This window comes from Psittacula echo (genome assembly GCF_963264785.1).
Source record: "Psittacula echo genome assembly, chromosome: 8".
NCBI classification, from domain to species: Eukaryota; Metazoa; Chordata; class Aves; order Psittaciformes; family Psittacidae; genus Psittacula; species Psittacula echo.
Window position 1 is genome coordinate 23,830,383 of NC_137744.1, and position 17,562 is coordinate 23,847,944.

A 17,562-nucleotide genomic window follows, 5' to 3' on the forward strand; every position below is an offset into this window, starting at 1 on the left:
GCATCCCAGGAGCACCCTTACCTCTGCTCCTCACCGGAACGGGTCCGTCGGCCGGGCTGAAGCGTGTCTCAGCCGCGGAGCGGATCCGGACAGCCAGCATTCCTCCCAGCATCCCCGCCCCGCAGATGGGAGGTCGCTTCCCCAGAGCCACGGAAGGGATGCGGTCATGGCGTGGAAAGAGGCATTGGAAAGGCTGAGGGACAGGCTGCTCGGGTGCGGGATGCTCCAACTGCTGCTGTGCTTTTAGTGCTGGGCATTTGGGAGCAGGAGCCAGTCAGACATAATAAAGCTTTTAGGTAAGCAAACTGACTTCTAGTTATTTATTTAAACAAAAAAGACCTCTTTCACCTTTACCGGTTTAAATTCAGTGCAGTTTGCTTTGCTGGCTCTCAGCTTGCCCAGCCAAACAGTGACATGGGGCTTGTATTTTATGTACTTATTCTATTGATATCTTTAAAACCAACAGCAGCTCACAGACAGAACAACGCGGATCCAGACCTATTTGGCCCTGGTCCACACTGAGGGAGGATGCTTCCTGCTATTTCACAGCACAATGGCTCCAAAAGAAACCAACAAAGTGGTCTGGATGGGTGGTAAATACCGAGTGCAGAGCTGGTCCATAATACAATTCATTTCATTACCTCAATCCTCCCTGTCTGCTCACATTGAACCCAGGACAGACATCTGCTACTAACCAGGAGGGCACAAGCAACAGAAGCATCATGTTCTGTGTTATTGCTGATGCAACGCACAGGAGCAGAATCAGTCACCAGAAAGGTTAAGTGGGATTTCCAAAGCATCATCACCCATTGCAGAAATTTCCATTCCTGTGAAACCCATCATGTTCAAACCCTCCCATAGCTGGAAGGAAAGGACATCACTTACTAATGCTCCAATTAGTGAACAATTTGAAGAACCTGTGACCCTTCTGAAAATTGAGAACACTGAACCAACAGGCTCATTTTTGGTTGTTTCTCTTTAAAAGTGCTGCCAGGCAGGACAGGGAGTCAGGACCCGGTGCCATTATTTGGGTAGCACCTGAAAATTTGGCTTCCAGCTGTTAAGTTCTAAAGGAGGTATAAAAGGAAGCTCAAAACCCAACCCCAAAGCCACAACCTGACAGCTTCCTCAGGATGGCAAAAATAATGGGAACCAAAATAGACATTTTTACACCCAGAAATGCAGCTGCAACTTAAAAGGAAAGACACTGGCTTGAAAAACACTTCTGCACTCCACCGAGGTCAGGCTGCCTGAGCATCACACAGGGCTTAGGGGAGAGCGACTCGAACTCTGCTCTGACCTTCAACAAGAAGCTTTAGCATCACTATAGCCCCTGGCTCCAACCTGGTGACTGCATCCACCACATCCTGGGGCAAACACCAAACATGGGGAAGCTGGTTTCGGGAAGTTCAGTCCCTCCGCACCTCGCTCCACGTGTGAGCACGCTGCACAGTGTAAATTCTCCCTGTAAGGTTTGGGAAGTGCTGATGCTTTGGGGCTTGGCAGGTCCTGGGGGGAGCGAGCCAAACCCCGCTCCCAGACTGGGTTATGTAACATCTATCAATGGCAGAGCCATCGCAGGAGCAATGTGTGCTTTTGGGAGGGAAAAGACAAAACTCTCCTCTCCTTGTACCTGGCATCCCTGTTGCTGGGATAGAAAAGCAGCATGTGCTGGTGGCAGATGCTGCGGACACCTAAAAGCCACCAGCCCATGGACCTTCACACCTCTACTTCTTTCTTTTCATGTAATGCATCCTACAGGGTATGATCCCCATTCGCTCTGCTGGGACAGGAACGGGCATTGCTACCCACTGCCCTCAGCACAGATCCCCAGCAGCTCCACCACGAGTCCAGCTGCCATGTGGAACGCCCTCCTCCACATGTGCCAAGGCTCCGCAACAGCCAGTTTTTCCACCACTTTCAGAGCCCTCTGCTCTGCCAAAGCTCCGAGCCCAGCCCTCTCGCTCCAACCTGCAATTACACTCAAGCCTAAAATAGCAGCTCAGCGGTGCCAGCACCACTCACGGCTGCGTCATGCCCCGAGACCAGGGTGTGGTGATGGCAGAACCCTGCTCCCGGCGCTCCCAGCCCGCTTCCTGCAGCGGGGCTGGGCACGCACCGCTCCCCGCAGGACCAAAATAGGGAGTTTTCTGGTCAGGGCAGCGCACGCTGCGCATTCCCCTGCCCAACAGCCTTGTAGGGAAGCAGGAGGTGCTCGGGAGGGACCCTGCCCAGGTGACGCCGCCGAGGGAGCAGGCGGATGAGGTGTGCGCGCAAGGAGGACTTGCGGCACCGGCAGGATCCCTCCAGCGCATCCTTGCGCAAGGACACGGCTCCTCCCCGGCCCCACTGCCAAGTTTCGCTGGGAGGCCGCTGACAGGTATTTGCCCTCCAGAGATTACTCAACAGCAGCGGAGGGAGCGGCAGCCACTGCCTTCCTCTGCCTTTCGGGTGATGAAGGAGCAAGGGGTCAATCCAGGAGTCACCCCGGCCCTCTGCTCTCACCGGGGCCGTCAAGAACAGTCCCTCTGGCGAAGCTCTAAGGGAGGAAAGGAGCACATTCAAGATCTTGCCTAAAGGAAACCTGGAGAGGGGCTTTGGACAAGGTCCTGTAGGGACAGGCCAAGGGGAATGGCTTGAACCTGCCAGAGGGGAGACTGAGATGAGCTCTTAGGCAGAAGCTCTTCCCTGTGAGGGTGCTGAGGCACTGGCACAGGGTGCCCAGAGAAGCTGTGGCTGCCCCATCCCTGGCAGTGTTCAAGGCCAGGTTGGACACAGGGGCTTGGAGCAAGCTGCTCCAGTGGAAGGGGTCCCTGCCCGTGGCAGGGGTTGGAGCTGGAGGAGCTTTGAGGTCCCTTCCAACACAAACCATTGCTTTCCGGCCCACTCCAACTCCTTGTTGGCGATGTCAAGAGATGTCATGACAGGACAACTAATGAAAGCCATGATGATGCACCAGTCCCTGGGTATGCTGCACTAGCCCCAGTGATTTTTGGGAAGGTTTTTGCCTGCAGGCACATGTAGCTCCTGCCTGAAACAAGATGTTTGATGGGATATTGCCAGCTCCACTGGAGAAGACAGGGCCAAAAGCATAACCAGCTGAAGGAGAAGCCAGGTAATCTAAATAGTCTTATCCATCATGAAGACGACACCATGCGTTGAGCCAGGGCTCCAGAGAGCAAAGCAGAGTGGCCATCCACTGTGGCTGGGATCAGTGACCATTTGCCATGTGCCAGACACTCCCCTCCTCCAGTTCTGTCCACATCCTCTTTCAAAGAGAAGGATTTAATGAAGTTATGCACAGATGGACAGAAGCACCCTCCCCTGTGCTTTGGGACACAAACTGAGGCTTTATGCCCTTCTTGCCTTCACCTTCAGTTGCAACCAACTGCAGAGAACATTGCCCCGACGTAAACAGTTCTGGAAGGATTTGACAACTGAGGAGCAAGCATTTGGCCTCAATTCCTCAATTTATCAGTCTTTTTAAAGCAAAGAAACACCAACCCATCTTTGCTAATTTCCCCCCTAAAAGCTTCCTGAGCTGCTCTTTCAGTGAGCCTGTCATCAGGAAGAAAGCAAGACATCCGTCAGCCTCATGCTTATTTAATAAAACCCTTGCATATGCAGCAGGGATGGAAAGTTCGCCTTGATTGAAAACACGCTTCCAAACCAGAGGAGGATTCTGCAGTGCAAAACAGATCTGAGGACTTCTCTTGCGCTCCAGCTTAGCGGTGAACAGCGTGGCTATGGGCAGCATCGAGCAGGGAGCCCTGCAGCCACCAAGGAAGCCAGTGGGCATGGCCAGAACACCCTGCAAAGGACATCTCATGCCTTGGTATTTCAGAAGGAAATCAGAGGCTCCACTGATGTCAGCTCCAGGAAATGAGCCACAGGCAGATGATGCCGGAAGCGGCTTTATATTTAGTACTGAGTCACCCAGCTGATTGAATTCAAAAGACACAAAAGGTGGGTGTGGAGAGGGGCAACGTGGGGGAAAAATGAACGAGTTATTCCCTTGAGACCATGAGCAAGAGGGACTCTGCTGTGGGGTGGGTTTTCCATACAGGAATAGACAATCTCAGGCTGACCTGGGATCCCTTCCTGCACTTTCACTGGAAAACAAGTGTCCAGATGTGCTGCACTGCCCAGGGCCAAGCCAAAGATGCTGCTGGCTTTGGGTACCACTGGGATCTGCTCCAGTCCATCCCATTGGCAGGTCTCAGGCCTCAGAAGGGCAGCAGCACTTCCGAGGCACTTTGCCATCCTTTCTGCTATGTCTTTGGTGAGACAAAGAGGCCTCTGGGAGGAATTTGGAGCTGAAAATATCTTTAATCCAGTTTTGCAGCTCCATCTGAAGCACCGGGAAGTGCACCTTGCACCTATCGCATCCCAAAGAGAACACTTTCCTTTGGGATGATGACGGCAGCATGAGGTGAAGGCTGATGAAGACAGAAGCACTCACAGAGCAGCTGCCCCAGGTAGGGCTGGCATCACGGCAGGCTGCCATCCAAAGGCCACCCTGTCCCTCTCCATACTCCTTCTCAGCATTCCAGCCCAGTTTGGGGCCAAAAGGACATCCGCACCAGGAAGGAGGGGCAGAGCATGGCACCCCAGTTAGACCAGCTCAGTCGCATCACAGAGCTGGCCACTGGAGAAAGGGTGGCAGTGGACTGGTAGGAGGGTTGCACAAGTACAAACATATTATTTCATCTTCCACTTCAACTGCCAGGTCTATCCACCAGCCAACCACCAGTCATAAGATTGGGTTTTGGTGTCTCCCCAAACTTCCTTTTTTCTGCATGTCAAAAGACCTTAGTGCAAAGAACTACATTTCTATTAAATTGCAGTTTCTGCAAATGAATCTAAAGTTTATTCCATAAGGATGCAGTCCATAGGGATGCTTTATACAACTCAGTTGTAAATGTGTCAAAACTGGATGTTGCCAGAAAACGGATCAGAACAGCTTCTCTGTGCAGAGATCTTGGGCAATCAGTCACTTGTGCTCTGCAGCAGTGCAATTCCAGCATAAAACACTACTTTCTTGAGCAGCGGCTTCAGGTGGATCATCATCTCGAGCATCTTCTCCAGGTGAGCAGGGCACTGCCTAAGCCATGTCCAGGTCTAGTTACTCAGAGAAGCTGTGGCTGCCCCATCCCTGGCAGTGTTCAAGGCCAGGTTGGACACAGGGGCTTGGAGCAAGCTGCTCCAGTGGAAGGGGTCCCTGCCCGTGGCAGGGGTTGAAGCTGGGTGAGCTTTAAGGTCCCTTCCAACCCAAACCAGGCTGGGGCTCTATGGTTCACCCATAGACAGGAAAGGGTTATAGCACTGCTGTCACAGCCTGCTCCAACCAGCAAATAGACATTGAGCCAACTCTTGATCACTGTCCAGACCAATCTGCTGCAAACCACTCCTGACTGGTGAGGCGGCTGTGGGACACTACCACTGGGTGGCTCTTCAGCCCCACGTAACTCATCTGCAGGTCACTTCCCACTATCAGGAAGTGTTTTGGTGCTGGGGAATCAAGGCAGAGCTGGTAGAGTCACAGACCAACAGTGGCAGCATCCCATACACCCAGCCCAGCCTAGAAGGACCTTCGGGGAGACACTGGTATCTCATTGGAATGTCCTGCCAGATGCTGGAGGTACAAGATTTCAGCACATGGCTCATCATGTTATGTAAGTGGGCCTAGAAATTCAGCTGTGCTGAACTAGTCCAGAATCTCACCCCAAGGGACCTTGAAGCTTTTCCTGGTATTTAGCTCATGCCTGCATTTGTTGGCTTTCTCCCTTAACTGCTCTTTTTGTCTCAGACCCCAACAGAAATCTTCTGTAGGTTTCAAGTCACCGGGATGTTCTAGGGCACTGGAATTCATTTCTGTTCAGAACAGTGGAGATACTGGAACTTTCTACTTCTATGGGGTTTTTTTTGATACTTTTTTGAAGAGATAGGGGAGGACAGGGACATAAAACAGGAAACCTGGAGAGGAGCTTTGGACAAGGGTCTGTAGGGACAGGCCAAGGGCAATGGCTTGAACCTGCCAGAGGGGAGACTGAGATGAGCTCTTAGGCAGAAGCTCTTCCCTGTGAGGGTGCTGAGGCGCTGGCACAGGGTGCCCAGAGAAGCTGTGGCTGCCCCATCCCTGGCAGTGTTCAAGGCCAGGTTGGACACAGGGGCTTGGAGCAAGCTGCTCCAGTGGAAGGGGTCCCTGCCCGTGGCAGGGGTTGGAACTGGAGGAGCTTTAAGGTCCCTTCAACCCAAACCAGGCTGAGATGGATGTGCTGGGAAACGAAGTTCAGGAGCTCCCTTTTCAGATGCGTACAGAGGTGATGTGGAGCTGGACCGCCACTCACACACACACTGCAGCCATCATCCATAGCCTTCGGGTCCCCAGAGCTCAATCTTCCCCACTCAGCTCATTACACTGTTAATTATAAGCTATCTCCCAATTTCCAGCCCATAAAACCAGCTATTAGCAGCAAACTGGTGTCTATGCTACAAAGCCAGTCTTTGCTCTGCCTGAAGATTTCGTACACTCAAGTCTGTTGCTGCTGCAGAGCCTAATGCTTTATGGATGAGCATTTAAAAAATAAGCTAAAATAAAAAACCCAACACAGAGAACTTGTAATACAAAATAAAACCAAACACAAACATCTACAGATCCTACATAAAGCCAAGCCTAAGCAAGGCATGTTATTTGACAGATGGCCCAAAGCAACTTTGCAGCTCAGGTAGGAGAGGAAGATCTATAACTGGGAGCAATATCACCACTGTGTACAACGTGGTACACCAAAGAGGTCCAAATGCTGATCAGGAGTAGTAGATACGAGCATTACATGAGATAGAAAAAAGAAAGTGCCCTACCTCACTATGTGCCAAGTTGGTATCAACCCAATGCACAAAGCTTTAATTGCCCAAGTCAATTATTGACCAGTACTGGTTGTAAAGGCTCATGTGTGCCACGGGATTTCAAGGCCATTAGTACAGACCTCTTTATACACACCTTCAGGGAGCAAAGGGATGAACTAAAACAACCGTATATAACCCACACAAACGGTATATACCCCTTAGAGAAGAGTGAGGCATGGAAGGTGGCATAAAAGGTCTTGCCATTAGCAAGGGTCTAACTAAAGCCGGCTGGATGCTGCCGTAACCATCCATCCAGGAGAGCTACGGTAACAACCAGGAGCTCCACACCTGGGCAGGAACAATGTCAGTTCAAGGTTTCGACCAGTCTGAGTGTGCTGTCTTTGCTTGAGCATTTGGTTTGTACAAAAGAGCACCAGGAGCCCAGCTGGAAATGAGATCAACGAGAACATTACAAAGGGGTGGGCAACAAGGGCAGGATCGCACTGGAACCTCCCACCCAGGTCCCCAAGGAAAGCTTAGTCCTGATCTCAGCCAAAGAGTGCAGAAAGGAGCAGGCTAAAGTTTAGGGCAGACATTAAGGCCACTATTGAAAATATTTTTAGTGCAGTTTCCTGTTTCTCCCTATGGAAAGGTGAATTCCACTGAAGTAAGGATTCAGAAACTTACTTAGTACTTACTAAGAAACATGAACATGTCTGCAAATGTATTTCCATTTGTTCCCTGTTGACCTCCTTCAAAGTGCTGCTGTCTCAAAACAGGTCTTAAAAGCAGGGGGCCTGTGTTTGCCTGCACAATACTCATCATAACTGTACCCAGGATAACTTTAGATACACCCACAACACCCTATGGAGTTCCTAAAATAAAGTCCTCATCCATTCTTGGAGGCAAATCATTTTGTGCAGAATTCTGGAAGAAAAAGCTTAATTGCGATTGTTTTGGAACTCACTTCCTTTATTTCTGTGACCAGCTGGAGACAAGACACTTGTTTTATGCTGGGTCAAGGAAATGTTTAACTAGAGGATTTATATAGAGTATCTATATATATATATACGTGTGTGTATATCACCACAGCACTGCAGGTGCTCAGCAGCTATAGCTGAAAGCAAACACTGTTTAAACCCAAGGAAAACAGCATCAGGCTGGAGTATAAGCAGCTCATCAGTGTCCTGCTGCAGAGGCTCCAAGGCAGGAGAGCATCCAAGCCTGTCCCTCAGCTGAGACTCAGTAACCTGGAATCTCAAAACCACAGCCTTGCTCCAAACCCAAACAATGCTCCATAGCCCCTTCCCGGCTGATGAGCAGGAAGGAGCTGGAGACTGCGATGGCAGCGTAAACAAGGAGCTGGGATTTATGATCCTTCAGGCATTGTTTAGCAGCTGAAGCACCGCTTCCCAAAATACCAATGGCAGTTCCAGGGATGGGGAGCTGGGGGTCGAGTTTCCACTCGATTGGCGCTGTTCTGGACACAGGGGGAGCTCTGGCGCAGGGGTTCAGGGACATCAACTGCAAGAACATGTGGGACCTCAGTCACCATCCCTGTCCATCCCTGCAGGACACAGTCACTGGGAGCAAGTTCAGTCCCACTGCTTGTGACAGCAGAGCAGGGCATTTCTACCTTGTAGCAATGGAGAGACGCTGGGAGAAGCGGATCAGCAATTCCCCTCACTGTAAGAGACACTGGCAGTGTTCAAGGCCAGGTTGGACACAGGGGCTTGGAGCAAGCTGCTCCAGTGGAAGGTGTCCCTGCCTGTGGCAGGGATTGGAATGGATGAGCTTTAAGCTCCCTTCCAACACAAACCAATCTGGGATTATGACCCCTCCTGCAGATCACCGAGTCTTGCTGGACCACAGCCTCCTATTGGAAACCCCCACACAAGCCAGCAGCACTTCTGGAGTTATTTGGCCTGTCTCATCTCTCAGAATATTCGATTTTCTTCTTTATGGGGTTTTTTTCCCCTAGATTGGTGTTTTGCAGGATTTTCCTTGTCTTGACCTGAGCTGCAGTGGGCAGCAGCCCCCGGAGCCTTGTTTAAATCCATTTATATCATTTTAAAGAGCAGCCCAGACAGCATTTTTTAAGGAAAATCCAGTTTCCTTGAGCAAAAACCCCATCTGCAGTAAAGCTGTAAGTGCAGGAGTCAGATTTTCCACTGTAAGAATTTGAGATCTGAACAAATAGCCCCTTGACTTGCAGCTAAAGTAAAAACATGAAACCAAGTTAGACAAAGGCTGAAGGCTCTGCCCATAGGCTTTGAGAAATACAAAATCCTTCTAGAGCCAGTTTCATCACTGTCTACAAAGGTTTTACAAGGGAGGCAATATTTCACATCAAGTTTATGTTACAGCCTAGTCTGGGAGAACCAGAACAGGCCAAAGCAGAGTCTACAAACACCAAGGAGAAAAAGGCATTTCAGGGAGCTATTTGATCACCAAGGTCACATACAGCATTCCAGGCCTGCAGAGCACACGAGGCATCAACAGTCATGGAACAGCAGCTCCCTGCCTCCTCCCATTGCACTCCTCTGCTCATTTATCCCCAGCCCTAAGGAACCACAGAGGCTTATAGCTAGGCTGGTGGCTTCAGTCCTAGGCAGCACCTCCCTCCCTCCCATCCAGCCAACTCTCTCCACTAACAAGGATGGACCCAAGGACTCTTTTCAGGCCACTGGACTACAGAGCTTGTGGTGCAGTTTTCAACTACTACAGGTCCTGCAAGCAGCAAGGCTAAAGCTTTACTTGGTATCTACAACAACCACATGGTGACAGTCAGGCACTTGGCTCTCCACCTCCCCACCACCAGTCGCTGCAGCACTGCTGGATGGATGAGCAGCAAATACATTTTCTGAGGTGTTTTATTGCCAAAGGGCTTCCTGTGGCCACCAGAGCCCCAGATCCACCGAGATGTGAATGTGCTGCGTGCAGCTTTCAGCCTGCCCTAAAGAAAGGCTATTTTTAATCCAAGCCTACGTAGGGTGGAGCTGTCTCCAACCAGGCCAAAAAGCCACTGTAAGCCACAAGACCAACGTCTGGCAACCTTTGCTCGCAGGCTGATGTCTGCTCTATTTTGGGGATGGGAAGAATTTAGAATAAAGAGATATAAATTAAAAACAAAAGAGGCTGTGAAAAGTGAATAGAGGGAAGGGCCAGACTTACCCTGGGTATTTTGGTCTAAAGAACAGGGCTCTGAGAACACAAATCAGAATGACTTTATCTTCCATTTCCTACAGCTGTTTATAAAGTATCATTTATACCCTGCACCGACAAGAACACAGCCCCAGTATATTGCACAAAGAGCCAACCTGTGGCTCCTTGCACAGCATGAAACCCGTGGGAGGATGAGACAGGAAAATGGTCACCAGCCACAGACAGACCACCACAAGGGTTTCCATCTCAGACACCAATCCAACAGCTGCTGGGGCACTTGGTTGCTTTGTGATGTTGGGACTGCAAATGAAGGCAGAGCAGAGCCACCAAAGTGACCTGAGGATTGGCCAACAAGAGAAGTTTTGCTTATTTAGGGTTTAGGGCCACCAGCCCACTGAGAGCACGAATGTTCTGTATGCTCTCAGCCCCTAAATGAATCCAAGATCTACCTCAGCATCCCAGTAGGTTTTATTTGTTACAGGCACTGCCTCAACTTGGCATTCAAGCCAACTCAACACAGCCATTTACTTCACCCTTTTAGCCCCACCTTCCTTGCACTACATACACGGGTCATTTGTCTAAAAGAGGGTACACAGAGCTTCTCTCACCACCTTCAGTTGCCCCTTTAACATCCATCCATCCATAAACTGTGAAACTCTCACACAGGCATCAGCGTCTCTGGAGCTCCTTCTTCACCTGACCAGGGCTGGATTATTAACCCCACTACAGAAGTCTGCAACTACTTGTGGGCAGAACAAGCACTGGGCTAAGTAGAGGACCAGCAATGATGAATCTGAAGCACAGCTGTCATTTCAGTTATGGACTTCATAGAATCCCAGACTGGTTTGGGTTGGCAGGGACCTTAAAGCTCATCCAGTCCCAGCCCCCTGTCACAGGGAGGGACACCTTCCGCTACACCAAGTAGCTCAAAGCAACACTGTGAAGTTCAACTCAGATTTCATAAGCACAGCAGCAAGACTGGATGCTAAACACCTCTTAATACGTGTGTTTGTGGGCAACATCACTTCTTCCTTCCTTGTTCCACCTGTAAGTGACAGCACCAACTACCTGCTCTCTCACGTCCATCACTAGGGGCTGTATGTGATGGGGAGAACAGTGAATAAGGCAGCAAACTCTGTTTTCAGCTTTAAAAGAAAAGCCGAACCAAACCAAACAAGCTTACTTCAAAACATGACAGATTAGGCCTCCTGCGGGGACACTACACCTTAGCTTCTTTTGAAGATCACACTAACAGTCTCTCTTCCCAGCCCTGCAGCAGGGACTCCCAGCAGCATCTGTGAGCTGTCACTCTTTTACAGGAACAAAAACCTACTGAAGAGACAGGAGAAACAACTGTGAGCATTTCAGAGAAGGAAATGAGACACAGAGCCTGGTTAGAAGCATATGGCCCATACGGATTGACACGAGCAATCGGCAGCAGTCCTAACCAGAGCTTCCCATTTCAGACACTTGTCCTGCTCCCCACATCCTCAGCTGCCTGTCAAACCAATCATCATTTCCTCCATACCAATTCCCAAATGTCAGCAGTGCACAGGCTGGATCCCAGCCTGGTTTGGGTTGGAAGGTGCCTTAAAGCTCCTCCAGCTCCAACCCCTGCCACGGGCAGGGACACCTTCCACTGGAGCAGCTTGCTCCAAGCCCCTGTGTCCAACCTGGCCTTGAACACTGCCAGGGATGGGGCAGCCACAGCTTCTCTGGGCACCCTGGGCCAGCGCCTCAGCACCCTCACAGGGAAGAGCTTCTGCCTAAGAGCTCATCTCAGTCTCTCCTCGGGCAGGTTAAAGCCATTCCCCTTGGCCTGTCCCTACAGGCCCTTGTCCCAAGCCCCTCTCCAGGTTTCCTGCAGCCCCTTTAGGCACTGGAGCTGCTCTCAGGTCTCCCCTTCAGGAGCCTTCTCTTCTCCAGGCTGACCCAGCCCAGCTCTCTCAGCCCTTCCTCACAGAAGGCGGGGTGCTCTTTGTGTGGCTGGCAGATCACACAGGGAACACCAACACCTTGGAGAAGGAAATCTACACCTAACCTAACCCTTTAATCAGGAAAGGGATCTGCAAGAACCAAGACACTCCTCACAGGCTTCAAGTGAATCTTGCAGCACAGAACATGGTGGAGAGGTGTTATTGAAGACTCTACTTCAGAAAAACCTGACCTAGAGGCAGGAAGAACATCCAGGGCAGGAAATCTGAACCAGGACATATGGGACAAGCTTGATCCATCACCTACACCTTCAGAACTGAAGAACACAAAGTAGGCAGCTGCTAAGGCTGAAGCTGTACTAAATGCTCCTGTGTATAAGTACCATCCATCCCATACCCCCTTCCAGCACAGACCACCCTGGGGATACCTACTTCCAGCTCCCTGCCATCCAGTAAATCCATGAGAGATGGTACACCCATACGAACACCCAACCCTGAGCGTGTGGAGCAGGAGCCACAACAGGAGCACATTCACAGCCAGCAGTCACACAGCTGAAAGCGATGCAGCCACCAGGTCACTGCCAGCTGAGCTCCAGCATGGCCAGTTAGCATCACCCCACCCAGAGCTCAGACTTTAGACCATCACCCAGCTGTCTTCAACCACGAGATCCCACCTTTTACTCTTCCCACCTCCTCATCTACCAGCAGCATGAGTAGCAGGTACCTCCAGGCTGGAAAAGGACTGCAATGGTGCAAGCAGGGAAAGCTGACTCTGTGTCAGAGCCAGAAGGGTCATAGGGGAAACAGTCTTTACATGCACCCACCCCACAGCCAAGACTTACTCACTACAACCACAGCCACTGCTGCTTGTGCAATAACCCAATTCCCAACAGGAATGCATGTGTAAAGACATCAACAGATGCCTATCAGAGCGTTTGGGGTCCAGGGACAGGAAAGAGCAAGGTGATATTGTGCCATTCGTTACAGTAAACCAACAAATACCATTTAATGCAACCTTGCATCACTCTCATTACAAGAGTTGGTCTCAGTTTTGCAATGTACCTGAAATGAAAAGCTACTCAGGAATGTTTTGCTCTGCATGTGCATCAAGGTTATTTGATGAAGTTGTACAGTTAAGTACCAAACATCACCTTTCACACAGATCTGGTGGTAGAAGCCTCTGGAGTGATGCCTGGCTTTTTGTGACGTCGTTATCAACGCTCATTATACCATGAGCTCAGTATCCCAAACCCCATACTTCATGCATTATAGCAGTTATAGTTCAGAAGTGCTGACTATTCACAGGTCAGTTCATAGTTAAAAACCATTAACACATCATATTGTGGCTATTCCCAATGTGACAGGAAATTACTCGGTAGTAACTAATACATTAAAAATGAATGTCTGGTCTTGCCCCTTGCAGGTTGATGCTGATCAGTCACGTGTCTGTACAGCTGAGAGGCGAGAAGCTGATTTTAAAGGCTGAATTGCTGCTCTGACATAGATCATTACTTGTGCCCCCACCCAAACACCCGCTTTAAACCATGTTTCTTCTGCTGCTTATTGCTACATTGGAGCACACCGATACAAACCATGTTGCAGCCACTTAAATGTCACCCAAGGGACACCCTGCTGCAAGCTGCACAGAGACACTATAAGCTGACATCTCTTGTGCTTCCTTCTCCACATCTGCTTTCTAGCTCTCTTTGGGCCATGTCCCTGCACAGGGTTCACCTGCCTCCCAACACACAGGTCTACAGCCACAGGGCACCACTGGAGCTATAGGAAACTCATGCTGGAATAATGCAAAATGGCCAGACGCAGCTTTGCCATCACTGCCACAGGCAGTTCACAGGCAAGAAAATCAAGCCAACAGGCCTGTGTGTGAGGTAGGAGACAGGATTCTGTTCCACAGCACTCAGCAGTATAGGAAGAGATGCAAAACACTGTAACTTAAACCAAACAACCCACACACTTTGCCTCTGTGTTTTGTCACCCATGATTTAATGCTGCATAAAATAGGTCACCAAGAACATAGGGTGTACTTGAGCAACGTCACCAGATAAACTACTAGCACCTGAAATATCACCACCAGGACAACCTCAAGTGCTAAATAGAGCTCTTGTAAGCAATCAAGTGTAATTACTATGATCACTACTATTTACTTTGATAAGGAAGTGGATTCAACTATCTCTATAGAAAGATGATGGGCACACACTGCTGAAGCTCGCTGCCAATCATGAAGAAAAGCATCACACAAAAGTGCAACTCCTGCAGTGACGCTCCCAGCAGAAGAGCACTTGCAGTTTTACTACACAGAAGACAGAAACAACACGAAGTTTACTTATAAAGCTATTCACAAGGCACTTGGATCACTCACATCACTGGCAGCTGCTTAAGTAAGATTACTGAATTACTGTCCCCAACACCCTTTTCACTCCACCGTTGAGCTGCCCCCCCATCTGCTTCCTGCTCCTTCCACTCCTCCAAAGCCGGTGAAATTGCTGCACTAGAGGCAAGCGAACACAGGAAGGAGTTACCAGAAGATCCCTCCTGAGTGGGTTCAGCAGCAAACCCATTTCACAGGGCTGCAATTCCTTCACTCACCATCTTAATCTCACAACAATTGAAACCCGGAGCTGAGGAATCAGTAAGGGAGCCGCAGGGGAAGGAGTTCCTCTGCACTTATCCCAGATTGGAGCATCCATCAGCCAAATACCTAATGAAGTCAAAGACCTACTGAAGTCATCAGTCCCCAGAGCCCTCCCCACTGTGAAGCTAACCTAGCCAAAACCGGTAAATAGGTTTCTGGAGTTCTGGGCATTCTTTAATCTAGGGAGATGTTTGCCTACTTTATAGGAAGGGAAACTTGGTCACACTAGCTTTGATAAGAGAACAAAGACCCTGGTTAAGCATAATTCTTTATAGCTAGCACTGAATCACTGAGTTTAATAATCACATTATGATCTCTTAACCCAGACAAAGAATGAGTAATTCAGCTTTCCCAAGCACAGAATTCCTGCAGAGGAGCTTGGTTACAATCAAGCAACATCCTCAAATTGTTCAAGTTTTGGCAAGATGGACGGCCTGTGATAACAGCAGTGGTTCAGAAAGGGCTCGCTTAGGAAATCGTGTTAGAACACACTTCTTTCTGTTTGGAGTTCCAAAACAAACCAGCAGAGCTGGAATTTAAGCTCTCTGTGTACACCACCACCCCCCCCAGCCGCCAGCAAACACCCCCGGGGCAGAAATCAGCTGCACAATATTGCACCCAGGGGACTCCTGTCCTTAATCCCCCCCCAAATCACTGCTCTCCACTGACAAAACTCCCAGCAGCTCCCCTTTGCACAAGGTTTCTTTTCAAAGCAGATTGGATTTCCAGCCGTCGTTACGCACAGCACTACCACATGTTGATCCCTGCAACTATTTCTTCTTTATAGCCAGGTTCCAGCTGTTGTCTTTAAAGTTACCCCGAGCAAGTCCCCCGGCATTAAGGAGTTTTTCTTCTCGGGTTACCAGGCTCACTGGAGAAGTCACAAGTGTTACTGGTGGAACAATAGCCCCAAGTTGTCATGCAAAAGCAATTTAGCCGAGATATCTATTATCTTTTATAGTCTCTTCTGCAGACCGACTAAAAACAGGAAGCCCAGCGCTCGTGTGCACTCGCATTCCACTGGGATTGTGTAACAGCAATAACAACCCCGGAGGCTGATTCAAAGGCATTTGCTCGGAGCTATACCAACAGCTCTCTTGAACATAAATGAGTTCAGGGGATGCCCTGCTCGGAGGTATGGATGCTATTACACAGCAAACACATGCAGCCCGGCCCAGGGAAGCATTAACCGGAGGCAAGATTCCCATCCGCGTGTCTCGCCGCTACTTCCACTTGGATAGAAACTTCCAGCTGGCGCCCGGTGGTGCCTGCAGAGCTGGTGAGCATCGGGGCTTGTCACTAGCCATTAGAACCCTCACAGCCCGCGCCGCCCAGCCTTCCCTATGCAGAGGAAACCCAAAGCTACTGACAAACTCCCTGCTCTTCCCTTTCCCTTCGCAGGCTCCCAACAAGAAGCTATTGTTCGGGGGAGTGGGGTGACACTTCCTCTCCCAGTCCCCATTAGAGATGTATAAAAATAAACCCACGCAGCTGTCCCGCCGCTTTACTTCGCTCCACTTCAACCGGAGCAGAAGCTGGCTCCGATTTCCGCACGTTTTCTGCTCTTTGGGAACACCATCCCGCAAAACACACACAAGTCGGACGCGACCGGAGCGCTCCTTCCAGCACCGCTCAGCAGCACCCGCAGCTCGCTCCGCCTCGCACACAGCCCCAAGCCTAGCACAACGCGGGGCTCCGCGCCCCGCTCCAGCCCCGCGCCAAGTTTTCGCGGGAAGGAGACAGATAAGCGCCGTTCACCGCCGCGGGAGCGCGCCCCGCGGACACGTACCCCGCGTCCCGGCGGGCACCGCTGCGCGCTGGGCTCCGCGCCCGCTCCCACCGCTCCTTTGTCCCGGGACACGCCGGGCACGGAGCGAAGCCGGGACCCCCCCCCACCCAACACACTCACACACATCCCATCACCGGGATGCTCTTCCCGGGCCGGCCCCGCTGGAGACCCCCAGCAACTCACCGCGAGTGGCGCTGGAACAGCTCCGACACGCACGCACCGCTAGAGCCGAGCTAGCCCCAGCCCCGCTGCCCGGGTTCTGCGAGCCCCAGCCCCGCCTCTCCAACCGGATTGGCCACGCTCCTGCCCGTCCCGGCGTCCCCGCGCGGTGATTCGCAGAAGGCGGAGCCAATCAGGGTGGGGCGGAGCTGAGCCCCAGCCAGGGCGCGCCCCCGGCCCCGTTCCTCGTGTCCTGCACCGCTCATCCGCGCCGTGCGTGCAGCGCTCCTGCAGGCGCGCACCCCTGTTCCTCCCCGGCATCCCGGAGTCCCGTGCCTACAGGGAACCAGTCTTGGATTGGAAGGGACCTCACAGCTCCTCCAGCTCCAACCCCTGCCACGGGCAGGGACCCCTTCCACTGGAGCAGCTTGCTCCAAGCCCCTGTGTCCAACCTGGCCTTGAACACTGCCAGGGATGGGGCAGCCACAGCTTCTCTGGGCACCCTGGGCCAGCGCCTCAGCACCCTCACAGGGAAGAGCTTCTGCCTAAGAGCTCATCTCAGTCTCCTCTCTGGCAGGTTAAAGCCATTCCCCTTGTCCTGTCCCTGCAGGCCCTTGTCCAAAGCCCCTCTCCAGGTTTCCTGCAGCCCCTTTAGGCGCTGGAGCTGCTCTCAGGTCTCCCCTTCAGGAGCCTTCTCTTCTCCAGGCTGACCCAGCCCAGCTCTCTCAGCCCATCCTCCCAAGACTGCATCCTTTCTCCCATGCATGAGCAGCTCTAGGCTCCTCTTGCAACCTCCCCTTGAGCAACACAGCTGCTGGTGCTGAAGGTGCCCAGGGGAATCTGGTGCTGGACACTGGGCTGGAGCTCCACATATTGGGTGCCTGGTCCCTTGCACCTCGTGCTCTGTCCCCCGGGCAGGAGTGCTGCCATGGCCTTTCCCTGCCCGTCCTTCGCTGTCAGATTTCGGAGAGGTGGCCTCGTAACTGTCCTAATTTCAGCATTGCCAAGCAGACATT

The 17,562-nt window shown here is 51.3% G+C and overlaps 1 protein-coding gene across 3 annotated transcripts in view; it reads right to left on the bottom strand.

Moving 5' to 3' along the window:
* PLS3 (plastin 3) overlaps positions 1 to 16,636 on the bottom strand; it is a 47,309-nt gene extending 30,673 nt beyond the window's left edge. For 2 of the 3 annotated variants that reach the window (XM_080624752.1, XM_080624750.1), the window contains exon 1: positions 16,571 to 16,636. The gene's annotated coding sequence lies outside the window, so the exon portion shown is untranslated. Of the gene's footprint in view, positions 1 to 21; positions 69 to 16,570 lie in introns of those variants that run through there. The other variant, XM_080624751.1, reaches the window with a different exon arrangement.
* Positions 16,637 to 17,562: the final 926 nt, after the last annotated feature.